Source organism: Danio rerio, chromosome 8 (assembly GCF_052040795.2).
Source record: "Danio rerio strain M-AB ecotype USA chromosome 8, GRCz13ab, whole genome shotgun sequence".
Lineage (NCBI taxonomy): Eukaryota > Metazoa > Chordata > Actinopteri > Cypriniformes > Danionidae > Danio > Danio rerio.
This window is the reverse complement of record NC_141028.1, coordinates 36,299,643-36,315,750: the sequence shown is the minus strand read 5'-3', so window position 1 is coordinate 36,315,750 and position 16,108 is coordinate 36,299,643. Positions and strand designations below refer to the sequence as shown.

The 16,108-nt window shown below is 36.4% G+C and overlaps 1 long non-coding RNA gene across 3 annotated transcripts in view; it reads left to right on the top strand.

The window, feature by feature from the left end:
• LOC103911527 (uncharacterized) overlaps positions 1 to 16,108 on the top strand; it is a 50,934-nt gene that overhangs the window by 21,735 nt on the left and 13,091 nt on the right. The window contains exon 6 of one of the 3 annotated variants that reach the window (XR_015498235.1): positions 2,678 to 3,167. The exons of 1 other annotated variant lie outside the window; for it this stretch is intronic. This is a non-coding gene — a long non-coding RNA (uncharacterized LOC103911527). Of the gene's footprint in view, positions 1 to 2,677; positions 3,168 to 16,108 lie in introns of those variants that run through there. One more of the 3 variants, XR_015498236.1, reaches the window with a different exon arrangement.

Below are 16,108 nucleotides of genomic sequence, written 5' to 3'. Positions count from 1 at the left end.
CACAATGGAAATGTTTGAAGGGGATCCAAAAACACGACGGACCCTGCAGAGATATGGAAAAGTTATTATGTCATGACAGTTGCTTAATGAAGTAATTGGATGTCTTTGATTACACAATTCCATTGTCTTTTGTAAATTATTAGCCAAAATAAACTGATGAATAAATGTTAAACATTAGCCCCTTTCACACATACACACCTTTCCGGAAAATTACCGGCAATTTTCCGGAAAGGTGTGTATGTGTGAACATGATCCTTTTTGAAAACACCGGTAAATTCGTTCTGGCTTTTTTCCGAAAACAGAAGTTGTAACATTACCGGTAATTTGTCGGAATGCTGCGCTGTGTGAAAGCAGAATGAAGATTGCCGGAAAGATCGCGTGCATGTATAGAACGTGCTAACGTGAGACGTCTGCTTTAGCCAATCAGAACAGTCAAGCGCATTCACGTCCGCGCAGTTAATGAGAATAAAAGCCTTTGAATATTTTTCCAGACACATTTAGCTGCTAGAAGTTAGTCAGATCACGTTTATATGTTCATCTTAATGCCAACCGTGTAAATAATTATCGATAAGATGCTTATGATAAGCTGTTTGTTTACCTTCAAGCTTAAATTTGCGTGTGCCCATGAAACAGCCTGTGACACATATCATGTACATCTCGACATGCAAAAGTGTTTCTCAGTATGTTTTCATCTAAGTTGTTCACAATACTGATCCATCCACAGCGTTTGTGATGTAGTCAAATATTTACAAATACAAGTGCAGCCGTTTAGAGGTCATTTCTGGTTAATAATGTCAGAATTTACCGGTATTTTGGAATGGATGTGTGAATGCTCTTTTCCGGAAAAATTCCGTAACGTCCTCGCCTGTGTGAACAGCACTTTTTTTGAATTTACAGGTAAAGTCGTTTCGGAAATTTTCCATATATTTACCGGTATCACTGTGTGAAAGGGGCTGTTGTTTTAATAGTTTGCAGAGTATTTAATAAATGTAGCGCATTTCTTCAGTTGTTTATTGTGTTGTGACATTGCAGTGCGTTTCTTCTGTTGTTTGTGTTGTGACAAACCGCAGCGTATTTCTTCAGTGCGATTCCCTACTTGATGTTCTTTTGTCAATCGTTCCCCTGTTTCTGCTCCCCACACTTTCCTGACTTTAATCTCAACTGTACAATGTAGCATGAAAAAACAATATAAAGACACAAAAGACATCCTCATGTCCTTCCATGCCTGAACAGAGAAGCAAAAACATAAGACGAATACAGTTAATGTGGTATATAGTCCACAGTATAAGCAGAAAGCATGGCATGTCATCCAGTGCTGCTATTAGCATTACATTACTATATTGGGTCAGTCATCAATGGCCACATCTTTATGACTGTTTTCGATCTCTGCCTTCAGAGGTCATTAGCAGTTTTCCCTCTTGAAAGGACAAAGGCATGAGCTCCAGTGCTTCAGTTCTTCTCATGCTAACAGCAAATGACATGTTTCCAATGACTGAACCGATAATCCCTTCTGTTTGTTTTCTGCTTGCCACTTAACAAGTTTTATTAAACAAATGAGGTTGTAATATTTCCGCTGACATTTTTTATCATTGCAATCATGTGACATTTTGTAATTAGCTTTTGTTTAAGAGGCTGAGATGTTCAGATATTACACTTGAGAGTCAAAAAGGCTTCTTTTCAGATGGTTGTTTAAGCTTTTGTTTTTTCCGCCTTTTTGCTTTTCAAATCTGTAACTGACAAAGCATCTCATTACTGTTTTTTTGAGGCTTCAAAGCTCTTTCAACAGCTAGAATTTCTTAAAATATCTGTACATATTTTCAAAATGTTAATGAGGTTTTTCTCTTTGTTTTTTTTTTTTAAATGAATTGTACATGCGTTTAATTGTATCAGCTCTACTGAGGATACTACAGAGATACTGAATTTATGATTTATCGAAATATTTTTTTCTTAATTCTTGCCTGGGTTTATGCATAAACAAAAATACATTAGAAGACAGCATTATTAGCCCCCCTGTTTATATATTTCCCCATTTTCTTTTTAACGGAGAAGTTTTTTTACGCAACTGATGCACTTCCAGCCGCAACCCATCTCTGGGAAACATCCAAACACACATTCACACACACACACACTCATAAACTACGGACAATTTAGACTACCCAATTCACCTGTACCGCATGTCTTTGGACTGTAGAGGAAACCCACGCAAAAGCAGGGAGAACATGCAAACTCCACACAGAAACACCAATTGAGCCGAGGCTCAAACCAGTGACCCAGTGACCTTCTTACTGTGAGGCAGCACTACCTACTGTGCCACTGCTTTGCCCATTTGTTTTTACTTTACAATTAAAATGTTATTTATCTTATAATAAAAAACTAGTTTTGTTGTATTTTGATAAATGACTTGAGAAGCGACTTATAATAAATGTAATTTTTACGTTTACATTTATTACGTAAATTAATGTAAGATAAAGAAAACAAATATACAGTATACAGTAAACAAAATTCTATGAATCTTAAAACATTTGAATAGAACTTCTAAAAGACAAATGGAATAATGTGGAATACCTGGATATAACTCGAATACAGTATAAAGAGACAAAAAAGTTGCTAACTTTTAATTAATCTTAAGAATAAAATAATAAAATATCTTTACATATTTGTCAAATTATATCTCTAGTTTCCATAAGGAGCGATGTTTACTCCTTTAATCCGTCTTCATGAGGAGGACGAGTGGCTCTGGAGGACGAATGCGGGGTCCGGGCTCTTCTGTGCTGTTGGGGATGAATGGTTTAGAGACGCTGGTGTTCCCCCTTCTCCAAAACAGCTGTCCTCCTCAGTCAACATTCATCTTCTCTGATCTGTCCCGACCTTTCAGAGCTTTCTCTTCTGACAGCTTCCAGAGACACGCAGTCAAACTTCACTGCCAGCCAATATCACATTGACTTACCGTACAGTCAGCCTGCTGGACAGAGAACACTCGGACATGATCTGAGCTAACACATCCACACTCAAAAATAAGACTTTGAACCAAATAAATAAATAAGTTTGCACATAAATACTTTCTGCATTTTTCCTAACATTAACAAGTAATATTGTTTGATACTACTTTGGTCACTGTAATGTACACTTCAGAGTGCATTGAGTAAAACTAAACACTTTTACAATGATATTCTTTTGTTATTTTACCTTTGTTGACAGTAGCTAGACAGAGTTGAAGTTGGAGGAGCTGGAAATTTTTAACGATTTGGGATTTAAACTTGGGACATCCGAAGCACACAGGGATGTCCAAACTCGGTCTTGGAGGGCCGGTGTCCTGTAAAGTTTCGTTTGAACCCCAATCAGACACACCTGGGCTAGATAATCAAGCTCTTACTAGGCCAGGGGTGTCCAAACTCTGTCCTGGAGGGCCAGTGTCCTGCTGAGTTTAGCTCCAACTTGCTTCAACACACCTGCCCAGAAGTTTCTAGTAACAGCTTGATGAGCTGATTCAGGAGTGTTTGATTAGGGTTGAAGCTAAACTCTCTAGCACACTGGCTCTCCAGGACCAAGTTTGGACACCCATGCACTAACAACTAAAGCAGTGATCCCTAACCCTTTTATCACCGTAGACCAGTCAACGCTTGATAATTTTACTACAGCCCAGGAGATAAATATATGTAGATTGCTAGGTGGCCATAAACCGTTTTCTCAGAGGATGACAAGCTGACAAAACATTGCTGCAACTCTGATCTGAAGTTTTATTTATGGAGAAAATTAAAAAGCACTGCAGTGTCTTTCTGAGATAATTATTTATTCATTCATTTTGTTTTCGGCTTAGACCCTTTAATAATCAGGGATCACCACAGTGGAATGAACTGCCCACTTTCCAACATATGTTTTATGCAGTTAATGCCCTTCCAGCCGCAACCCATCACCAGGAAACACCCATACACTCTTGCATTCACAGCAGCCAATTTAGTTGATTTAATTCACCTATAGCGCATGTCTTTGGACTGTGGGGCAATCGTGTTACCTACTGCACCACCGTCACGGGCCAAATATAATTAGTCTACCTAAATGTGTATATTCCATACAAAATATGACGCTGATCAGTTAGTTCTTGTCACATGACTCCTGGTGCGCTCACATTATTCTAAAGGTGTTTTCAACTGAGTGCGCCTGGAAGCCACGCACCTCCATTGGAAATAACAAACTTGCACATGGAAAACACAGGATATTTAAATGGCTGCCATCAATTACGATCTCCAGCATTTCAACTTATTCTTGCACATGCTGGATGCTGGATCTGCACTAGTGCATTGGTACTGATGATTTTTTAGATAGTGTTTGTTGTTGTTGAGATAAAGCATGCCCTAGGTTAAAAAACAAACAAACAATAATTTAAAGCTATTAGAGAAAAGACAAACAAACAAATGAGCAGTCTTTTTGTTGTGGCTAGTAGTACTATATAAATGTATTATACAGTGAAAATTGTTAGCCCTTCTGTTAAGTTTGAATTTTACAAATATTTAAGAACAAATATTTCTATATGTGTGTGAAGAATTACATACTTTTACTTGGTTGTTGTCTTGCAGCCTTAACAATAATGAAACTTTAAAATAAAGTAGACTTAATAAACCAGACAAATTTTAAACAAATATAACCTTTCCTTGTCAAGTAATACCAGAGGTAACGTTAACCGAATATTTTCCGTCATTGACAGATTTTTTTCAGTAGTTACGGAAAAATCTGAAGGTGATCTGTCATTTTGACAGATTATGCTGAGGGTTTATTATTTATGTTTATTTATTTTGTCCTTTGTTTGATTGTTTTTGTTATAGGATATGTATGCTGTTTGCATTTTATTCAAAGGTAAGACGCAGTGTCTACACTTTGTGTTTACGTTATAGCCTGCGTTTGCTGTTATATCAACTCAAATTGTTGTAATACCATGTATCAAGTACCAATGTAATACCAAAAGGTTTTATATGAAGACTGAGTAGCCTATATGCTCGTCGTGCAAGTTCATTATTAAAATATGAATGAAAAAAGCGATCAGAAAGTCTGCAAATTAAATAACGATCAATAATAGGTTATTGCGTAAATTTACAACCCTCTCCGTCAAAATGACCGGCAATGAGAAAGTCTAACGCGACCTCTGAGTAATACACAAACATGTTTAAAACATGTTATGTTTTCAAATTGTTTATCATATTTATATATTGCCCTCTATACATTATGCTGATGATTTATGTCAGTGTGTTTAAATTATATAAAATCATGAACAGTAATATTCATTTATAAATGATGACAGATTTATCATTTCTGAGTCAAACTATCAGTTTATTTTATTTTTATTTTGGGATTGTGTTTAATTGAGATATTTTAATGTATTGGTTTGACTTTTTCTGTTATTTCTGTACATAACCTTTCAGGACAAAACCACCAAAAACTTGAAAATGAGACTGACATCTTTTGTACACAAATGATCAAATATTTTTATCCCTCAGAATGATAAATGCCACATTCCCCCATATTTGCTAAAAAAATACAAGCTGGCAGTAATTGAATGGTGGAGATGCAGTGCAGGTACTGCCGCTTGTTGACTGCTCACTGTCCACTCAAATGTTCATCTATCATGCAGGAGCAAACTGCGGAAATGCATAATATTTTTAAAATGTTGATTAGTGAACCTCGTGCCGCAGTTTATCAAGGTAATACATCACCAGTGATGAGATATTAATCTCTGGATGAGCCATAACCGTTTCTTCCCCTCTGACAGGTCTAGAGCTCACAGGACTTTAATATGACAACGCAGCTCCGAGAGCCATCTCGGAAAATTAATTAAAAACCGAATCAAACCTGGTAGAAAACACAACCAACAGTTAATGAGGACTCCATGCCATGAATCAGCCAGCCACCGCAACAGGAGCTTTATATCCGCAGCCACACTTTTAGATGTGCAGTGATGTATTAGACCTGCGTGTCATGTGCAGACTTGCTTCATGCGGTTGTAATGTATTGATAATGCCAATATAAAATTAGTTTTCAAGGGTGCCAATCATTTTGGCCACCATGACTGCACATACTGTATGTATATATATATATATATACTCACCGGCCACTTTATTAGGTACACCTTACTAGTACCCCCTTTTGCCTACAGAACTGCTTTAATCATTTTTGGCATAGATTGGTGTGCTAAAAAAAATATCCCCTACACCATTACACCACAAAGCAGGTTGGATCTATGCTTTCATGTTGTTGACGTCAAATTCTGACCCTATCATCGAAATGTCACAGCAAAGATAATGTTATCTTTTCATCATCATTAATATAAGTATTAATACGATTATCATTATTAAGGTTGCAGTAGTTGTTGTTGTAGTAGTAGTAGTAGTAGTAGTAGTAGTAGTAGTAGTAGTAGTTGTAGTAGTAGTTGTAGTAGTAGTATCGATTGTAATTGTATTTTGAAGTAGTACAGTAGTTCCTGTAGTAGTCAATGTCGTTGATATAGTGGTAGCAGAAGTAGTAAAGGTGTTGGTGTAGCAGTAGTAATCGTTGTCGTCGTTGTTGGTGTAGTAGTAGTAGTCATTGTAATAGTATCGATTGTAATTGTGATTATTGAAGTATTAGTTCCTGTAGTAGTTGATGAAGTTGATATAGTGGTAGCAGAAGTAATAAAGGTGTCGTTGTAGCAGTATTAGTAGTAGTCGTTGTTGGTGTTGTAGTAGTAGTCATTGTAGTAGTATCGATTGTAATTGTAATTATTGAAGTATTAGTTCCTGTAGTAGTTGATGTCGTTGGTACAGTGGTAGCAGATGTAGTAAAAGTGTCGTTGTAGCAGTAGTAATCGTTGTTGGTGTAGTAGTTCCAGTAGTAGATGTCTTTGATGTAGATGTAGTAGTAGCAGTGATTGCGGTAGTAGTAGTAGTAGTAGTAGTAGACGTTGTATTAGTTGTAGCAGATGCTGTAGTAGTATCAGTAGTGGTAGTCATGGTTTTGGTAATAGCAGTAGTAGACATTATAGTAGTAGTTGTGGTTGTGACTGTAGTAGCAGCGATAGTAGTTGTAATATAAGTAACTTTCTGTAGTAGTAGTTGGTGTAGTACTTGTGATTTATTATCATTGTCAGTTATTATTACTGTTGTCCTTTCTTTCTTTTTACTGTCATTATTACTATCATACATTACTAAGCATTGTTGTTACTCCCTAACTCTGACTGGTTTCTTTCTATCTGTTTTACTTATATCTGCGATACTTGCGTCATTTATTGGCTGATATTGTTCCTAATGTATGTAATCTGACCTCTCCACCAAGTTACCTTTACATGGACACACACACAGACACACGCGCACACACACACACACACACACACACACACACACACACACACACACACACACACACACACACACACACACACACACACACACACACACACACACACACACACACACACACCTAACAGTACCTGACTATATTGTTTTTGTTTTGTTTTTTGTTGTTATTTTGTTATGGATTTTTGTTTATGTTTTTTTTGTATTTGTATGATCCCAATTTATGTACCTTTTTGCATATTCGAATAATAAAAAAAAAATGTCGCAGCAGAAATCGAGACTCATTAGACCAGGCAACGTTTTTCCAATCTTCTATTGACCAATCAAAGCCTGTGTGAATTGTAGCCTCAGTTTCCTATTCTTAGCTGACAGGAGTGGCACCCGGTGTAGTCTTCTGCTGCTGTTGCCCATCCCCTTCAACGTTCGATGTGTTGATGTGTTCAGAGATGCTCTTTTGCACACCTCGGTTGTAACGGGTGGTTGTTTGAGTTACTGTTGCCTTTCTATTAGCTCGAACCTGTCTGGCCATTCTTCTCTGACCTCTGGCATCAACAAGGTATTTGCGCTTACAGAACTGCTGCTCACTGGATATTTTCTGATCATTCTCTGTAAAGCCTAGAGATGGTTGTGCGTGAAAATTCCAGTGGATCAATAGTTTCTGAAATACTGAAATATACAGTGGTACTGTACAACAGGAATTCCAAAGTGCTTGCATTTTGTCAGTTTTTTTTTATTATCTTGAACAAGCAGAAGTGTTTTGTCACAATCATCTACAGAAATGAAATGCTACTTGTGATGCAAATCTGCTAAATAAAACATTTATAAAACTAAATATAACTTTTTTTAATAAGACTGCTTATACAATTTTCATAGTTTGAGCCCAACCCTCTCCTAGCAACAGAATAACAGTCATTGTGCATATATTTAATAAGCTTCAAAACTGAAATCTCTTTTAAGGAAAATGCCAGCACTACCTGGAGGTCCATTCATAGCAGCGGTTGCAGTGAACACTCCTGTTTAATTTTGTGCATGAGTGTAGAGAAAAGACTAGAACGGCACGAAAGGAGACAGAATCATATATTTTCATTGCTTTTCTTTGTAAACACAGTTGATGGACACGTCTGAACACTTGTGTCTTCTGCAGCACCTCGCACATGATGAGTACAGCATTTATAAGATGGCGTGTCAAGATAAAACCATTTCAGTTTACTGTACATGCTGGATTTGTTTTGTTGTCCCAAACACCTTGTGATGAGGAAGTTGCTGTTTTATATATTCATTTTTTAATTAGTTTTCTGACCTCAAAATTAAAGAAATTTTGCAATTCTCTAGCATAATCATTGTGTTTGTCTTACTGTACATCAAGACTACAGAAACTCTTCATCCTACAGGCAGATTCGTAACAGTTTGATTTGAACTTTATAATTAGACTAAGGTTGAAATAGGATTTGTTTTATGCTTCACCTTTTTATTTTTCTGCACATCAGTATTATTCTTGCTTTTACAATGTGATCGATATTAAATAATGCAGTGTATAATGTGTATAATATCTGTACTTCTGTGAAACAGAGAAGTGTACTCTTTTGTATTTGAACTGACCCTGGGAAATATGCTTAAGAAATATTTCAGAGATACTGTATTTCACAAATTATTTTTAGAGGTATCAATCATTTTGTTTACTGACTATTGGTTTAAAAAAAGTAATGAAATGAAAGTTGGGTGGAGCGGTGGGTAGCGCTGTCGCCTCACAGCAAGAAGGTTACTGTTATTTCAAAGGGTAACACGGTGGCTCAGTGGCAAGAAGGTCACTAGTTCGAGTCCTTGTGTCAGTTGGAATTTCTGTGTGGAGTTTGCATGTTCTCCCCGTGTTTGCGTGGGTTTCCTCCAGGTGGTTTTCCCCACCAGTCCAAAGACATGTGGTATAGGTGAATTGAATGAACTAAATTGTCCATAGTGTATTTGTGTGAATGAGAGTGTATGGGTGTTTCCCAGTGATGGGTTGCAGCTGGAAGGGCATCCGCTGCTTAAAACATATACTGGATAAGTTGGCGATTCATTCCGCTGTGGCCACCACAGATTAATAAAGGGACTAAGCTGAAAAGAAAATGAATGAATGAGTGAAAGGAAAGTTTCACTTCCTCCCATTTTTAGTTGTTTTATTTCATCTATAAAATGAAACATTCTTTGCTCAAGGGTATAGCAATAGTTTTACTATGAATATTTTGTATGTATAATAAATGCAACTCTGCATATCTTGTAATGCAAAATTTAAACAATGACACAAAGCAAATTTAGATTTGATGAGCCAATAAGTCTCAGTGTTTGAGCCACTAATCATGTTAATTGATCTTTGTTTTGTGGCACAGGAGCTGGGCTCAGATTGCATTAGGCGTAATGAGGATTTAATGTGGGGTCAAGAGCAGGCCGGGGTCCTACCTTGTCAGGACATTGAGGGAGACTGTGTTTGTTTACACCCCGCCAGGCTCACCGTTCCACACAACAACTGCACCAGGGGACCACAAGAGCAGGGGATGCACAGGCTAAATGTTCTCACTGATATATTCTAAAATAAAGACATTGTTTTGTATAGTTGACAAAAAATGAATGAATAAATAAATAAATAAATAAATAAAAAACAACCTAAAACTAATTCCATTTCTATTACTTAAAATTAAGAGGAAAAGTCTGTTGTAATATAATATAATATAATATAATATAATATAATATACTATAATATAATATAATATAACATAGTTTTTGTTTTATAATTTCTATAGAAGAACAGGAAACTAAGACCTGAACTAAAATCTGATTTATTTATGGAAATAATTTTTATTCCCATTTTTAAATGTTTTTATTTTATATTGTTTTTTTCATATTTTCTTTATATTTATCTTTACAGATTATTACTTTTATTTTTCGCCATTAAGGTTTGTTTTTGGTCTAAAACATTTTTCTTGTCTGTCCCTTAATTTCTCTATCTACAGCATATTAATTTTTCCCTATTTTATCTAAAATAAACAACAAAAAAACAAAACAGAACTACAATATTTCTACATACAGTGGTAATATTGTATTATAAATGTGACAAAGATAAAAGTTTTACTAAATATATAATATAAATAAAATAAAAATACAAAAGAAAACTTGATAAAAAGACAATATCATCTCAAATATATTCATGAAATAAAAAAATATAAAAAATAAAAACTTGTTTGCGTGTGTGAGCGTGTGTTAGTCTGTTGACAAAATGCCTTAAAGTCATAGTACAAGGGTGATATATTATTATAAATTTGACAAATGTGACAAAACAAACAAACAAACAAACAAACAAACAAACAAATAAGCAATAAAAATAATAATACAAAAAACTATTGAAAAAAAAAGTAACTGTTAATAAAAATCCAATGTCATTCCAAACATATTTATGACTTTAGAAAAATAAACAAAATCTTGTGTGTGTGTGTTTGTCTGTTGACAAAACTCCTGAGGTCATGCCACGCTTTTCATGACAAAGGACATGGTGAACCCGACTCTCCCGTCTGCCGAACAATCCCAGCCCTGTCTGTCTTTCCTCTGCAGATCAGGCCACACAAAAGACCAGATTCAGCTGTTTATGAACCCTCTGCCTCTCTATTCATCTCGCGCTGCCATTATTCCAAGGTCACGCCAAAGAGCTGGATTTAGAAAGCCCTAACTGAAGTCCAATTAGATTCACAGTCCTTTCCACGCAGACCAACACTAGCAGGGAAATCTCGGTTTTGGACAGATGACCTCTATCTAAGAGATACCAGATATGTAGTGGTCCAGGATGCATTGAAATGAAATGAAACTTACACAATAAAAGAGAAGATCAGATTAGTCACTCCTTTCATGCTGTTTTTGTTTTTCCTTTAGACTGCAAGTGCATTCAGAAATGAATTAGATATATTTTTATATCCTCCGAAAAGAGACCTGAAGGGGAAAAAAAAACAAGTGATATCATGCTTCAGGTATTAATGAGAATTTCATCTTGAAAACCCTTGATGGAAAGATGTTTGAAATATATAATAAAGTTGTCATACGATGAAGGGGAAAAACTCAGGGCAATGTTTACCCTTTTAGAAACGGGTCCTAAAATGTCAGGAGAGCCTTTGCCATCTAACACTAACAGAGAAAAGGCCTCGCTCCTCAAGGGCATTTTCAACAAAGCATGGTGAAAGCACCTCTTTTATCAAATATAAGAGTAAAGGCAGTCAGTTATAAGGTGAAACTAAATCAAATATATTTTTTATGCACATACACACAGGGTAGATCAAAACAACTACAAGTAGCAGCTGTTTTAAAAGCATATTTCATGAGTGACTGTTGGTGGAATGAGTAGAGAAAAATCATACTCAAGTAAAAATATCTAATATGAAGTACAAGTAGAGTAAAAACATCAGCACTACATACTACTCAAAGTAAGAGTAAAAAGTTACCCTTCTAAAAGAGTTGGGTGTAGTGAGTATAACGCAGTGAAAATCATTCAACCTTGCAAACCCTGCAAGTGAACAATATGGCTTACATCAGCACCATTTTACTTTGAAGGAGTTGAAGTATAAGTTAAATTATATGCTATTCACGTGAATAGTAATACATTTAAATGTGAGGTTAATTTGTTGTGAGAACATATCGTTATCATAGAATTATAAGGTTCTATCTGACGTTTTTGTTTTCATTTTTGTTGACATTTTGTTATTCACATTCTTATTAAATGACAACTTATTTACATTATAGGATGTCCTTTTATAGGTTGTTTAAAAATAAGACTTTTTATTTAAAAAAACAAATGTTACACACATACTGCTTGCTATGGAATGCAAAAACTTTAAAACTCAATATCTCAAAATGATTCAGAGCGCAGATAGAACCTTATACAGTAATTCCAAGGTGACGATATTACAGTATTTTCAACATGATTTCACGATTTAGTGGCTAATTTGTACAATTTAATATGATTTGCTCATCCCCAGTGACAATTGAGTTTAGCGGTAAGGTTTGGTGCTTGGTCCTTTTTTTTTAATCTGTACATTTTTTGTATGACTGAACTCAAATGAAATGAATGAATTTGTACTAATTAGCCACTAAACTGATAAAATGTAAAATAGTCATGTTTCTTTGTGAGATCAGGCTGGTTTTATATGTACGTATAATAAGCCGAAAGAAAGCATGGTGATGCAAAATCTGTGTAACCTAAGAGGCAAAACTATAGCTGCGATTATATGTTAATGGTTCTGCACTTTGATTTCTGAGTAACAAATTGTGGGGACGCAAACCAAGCTTGTGCAAGTTGCGCATATATTTGAAAACGTAACATTCTGTAGGGCATTTAATTGCTGTTTATGGCCATTTGGCAATTTTAGTCACAACATCCTTCATTTTATTAGTTACATGCAGTCTAAACAGCCTCTTCCTCATTCTGTGTAACGTTCTTACATCTTGGACACATTAGAGACCTTTATGAGATATGTAAACAATAACAATGGTCCTAATGTATTTCCTGTTTTAGATTTTTAATATCTATAGCGTCTAAAAATTCAGAAAGCTCCACAAATTGGAACATTTTGTTTAAAGACAGCTGTGTTAACATTAGTTGTGACTGAAGGCTCGTGCAGACTGCTTTTTGCTCGCATTTTCCATCAAAGTTCAACGCCTCGTGACAAAATAAAGGGCGCCAATGTGATTGTGCACACCAGCATTCAAAACGCCAGACGTAAAAGCGTCATGTTTAAAGAAACGCCTCATGCTCATTATTTAGTTTTGACGCGCCACGTTAAAACCTTTTCCACCAATCAGATCATGGCATTTTTGTTCACATGCACGGAGCTGCTGAAGTTAACAGCACTTGGAGGCGCTCAATGAATGCGAGCGCACATTGAATAAGACGCCCTGAAGCGATATGAACATGGAGCTGCTTATTGCAATGGTGAACAATAGTCATTTCTTCGTTGCTAGAGCTGGAGCTCCTACTTAACCCATCTGGGTTTAAATACGGAAAGACGTCTTGAAAAACGCTGACGATAAACGCAAACAAAAAGCGTCCCGGTGTGTATGAACCTTGAATCACCTCTTATTACAGTTCTGAAATAGTTAGATGACAATCAAGAACTGTTCATGAAACAATGATATTGCTATATTGAAATGGTCTATACATTTTTTTGTTTGCTGCATTTATAAAGCGACTTGCGATCAGTCTGTCCTTGTCCTTGCTTGAATTGACTAGAATGACAAGACTCATTGTTCTGCTTAAACAATCACCATATACAAGAAAAACAAAACATATGAAGTAGAGATTTAAGCCTAAAGGAAAACTCCGTAATAAAATGATGTGGTAGAATGAAAGTATTTATATTTAATAAAAAAAGTCTACTTACTGTATTTGTAAAACAGTATTGTAATACATCCAGTAAAGCCATTAAATTACAGAGAAGCTACAAAAGGACTTGCATGTATTTATGCATTATTACTGCAGATAATTAAAAAAAAGCACATTGAAAGCATTACTTTTTTACACTTACAGGGTGAACCTAAATGCATTTTGCCTTTAAGCCTAAGCATAAGACACAATCTTAACACAGCTCCCCTTTTCCTTGGTTTTGCAGCAAGTGATCGAGTAAAGCCAATTCTAATGTTTACTCATTAACTCAGAGGACAGACGGCAGACAGGGACTTGCAGCTCCAAAGGGGACAGATCCTCTAACTGTGTCTCCTTGATAAGTTTGCATTTCAAAAGACCTTGGTCTAATCCATTAGGGGGGCTAGGAAAACAAGATGTTCCTCTCCAGTTTGGCTAATTAGCTTTTTTCTCCCCCCGCCCCGCACCTCCTCGTCAGAGCAGTCCATATTCTTAAAGTGCTGTTGGGATCCAGATGTGTAACTAGGCTAATGACTGACTGACTAACAAAGAAAAATGGATGCATGTTTCTTGAGCAGCGATGGAAGTCTCTGGTAGTCGGTGCCCATTTTAGGCTCACAGAGTTAATCACTCTGAGCCGCTCTGCCAAATGCATCTTTACATCCATTTAGTGACATTTAGGTCTGGTAAGTCAGACAGATGTTTGTTTTAGTGGTGATGTGGTAAGTATTGGACAACACTTTGTCTAGGCCAGATTTTGACTCAGTGTAATCGGTTTAAAGGGGTCATTTGTAAACGATTTAGAGAAAGAAAGATATCCAACATGCCATTAGAAAGTCAAGCAACATAAATACCTTTTTTTTTATATCAATGACACTAGATGATTTTGCTGCAAGTAAAATCGTGATCACACTGCACTTTTTACCCCGTAGACTTCCATTTATATGAATTTGGCTGACCAGAAACACAAGCTCGTGCAACAAGTCACACAGTTTGCTGCATTGGAAAGTTCAAGCTAGGGGGAACTCTGATCTGCGAAATCGCATCATGTGATTGTGTGAGACCAATCCAAAATCAAAACATGACCTCTCTGTACAAACCCAGCTGGCACACAACATCATAAGACATTATTAATATTAGGGTAGATTTAGGTCATGACTTCAGATAACTAAAAATTAAATGTCTAGCCAGCGTGTAAAGACAACATTATTTTGACTTCCAATAACGACATCAAATGACGTTGATTTTAGGTTGTGTTGGAAAGTGACTAAAATCCAACAACGAGCCTACATCTTAAACCAACATGGTATTGATTTCAAATACTGAAATTTATTCGTCTAGTATGGTAACCAAAATCTAATGTCTGATTGATGTCATAGTGGTAACATCTACACAACTTCAAGCTGTAACATTGTTAGACCTTGATATTTGGTTGATTTTAGGTTGGATGTTGGACATTGGGTTTTGACGTCAAGTCGATTTTTATTTCCAAACAAAATGCAATGTCCCCATGATGTAGGAGTACTGTGTCAATCTAACGTCATGTTTACATCCTGTGCCTGCTGGGAAGATTTAAGATATAGAGCAATCACTTGCTTTCTTTTAAACATTTAATCGTCCTGCTTAATCCCGCGCCTTTTCGTAATGCTGTACAACAGAATATGCATTTTTAAACTCAAGTGCAGGGGTACCCAAACTCGGACCTGGAGGGCTGATGTCCTGCAAAGGTTATTTATAACCCCAATCAGACACATCTGGTCTAGCTAATCAAGCTCTTAGGCTGCGGTCACACTGGACTTTCTCCCTATAGACGTCCATTCATACACATGCGAATGCGTCAGACTGGAAACGGCAAGTTTTGCAGATCACTGAAAAGTTCAAGCTTGGTGAACTCTGATCTGCGAAATTGCATGACTTGACTGCGTGAGACAAATCAAGAATCAAAACATGACCCCTCTGAACAGAAATGTAAAATATGGAGCAATCACTCGCTTTTTTAAATTACTAATAATCTTGTTTAATCCCGCCCTGTACAACAGAATTTTGCAAGACCAAACTCTAGTGTGACTGCAGCTTTACTAGGCTTTCTAGAAACATCCATGCAAGTTGGAGCTAAAATCTGCAGTACAACAGCCCTCCAGGACCAAGTTTGGGCACCTCTGCTCTAGTGTGACCTTGGCATAAGTGTTTAACTAGCCTCAAATTAGGGCACAAAGTTTTTCAACCTAGACAATCACATAATGGCCTCTCGCTGTCCTCTCTGCATACTGTCAAATCCACATCATTAGCATTACACTTTAAAGCTGCGGTCACACTAGAGTTTGTGTGTGCGAAATTCTGTTGTACGGCGTTGCAAAAAGGGGCAGAATTAAACAAGATTATTAGACATTTCAAGAGTTCACACTTAGCTGAT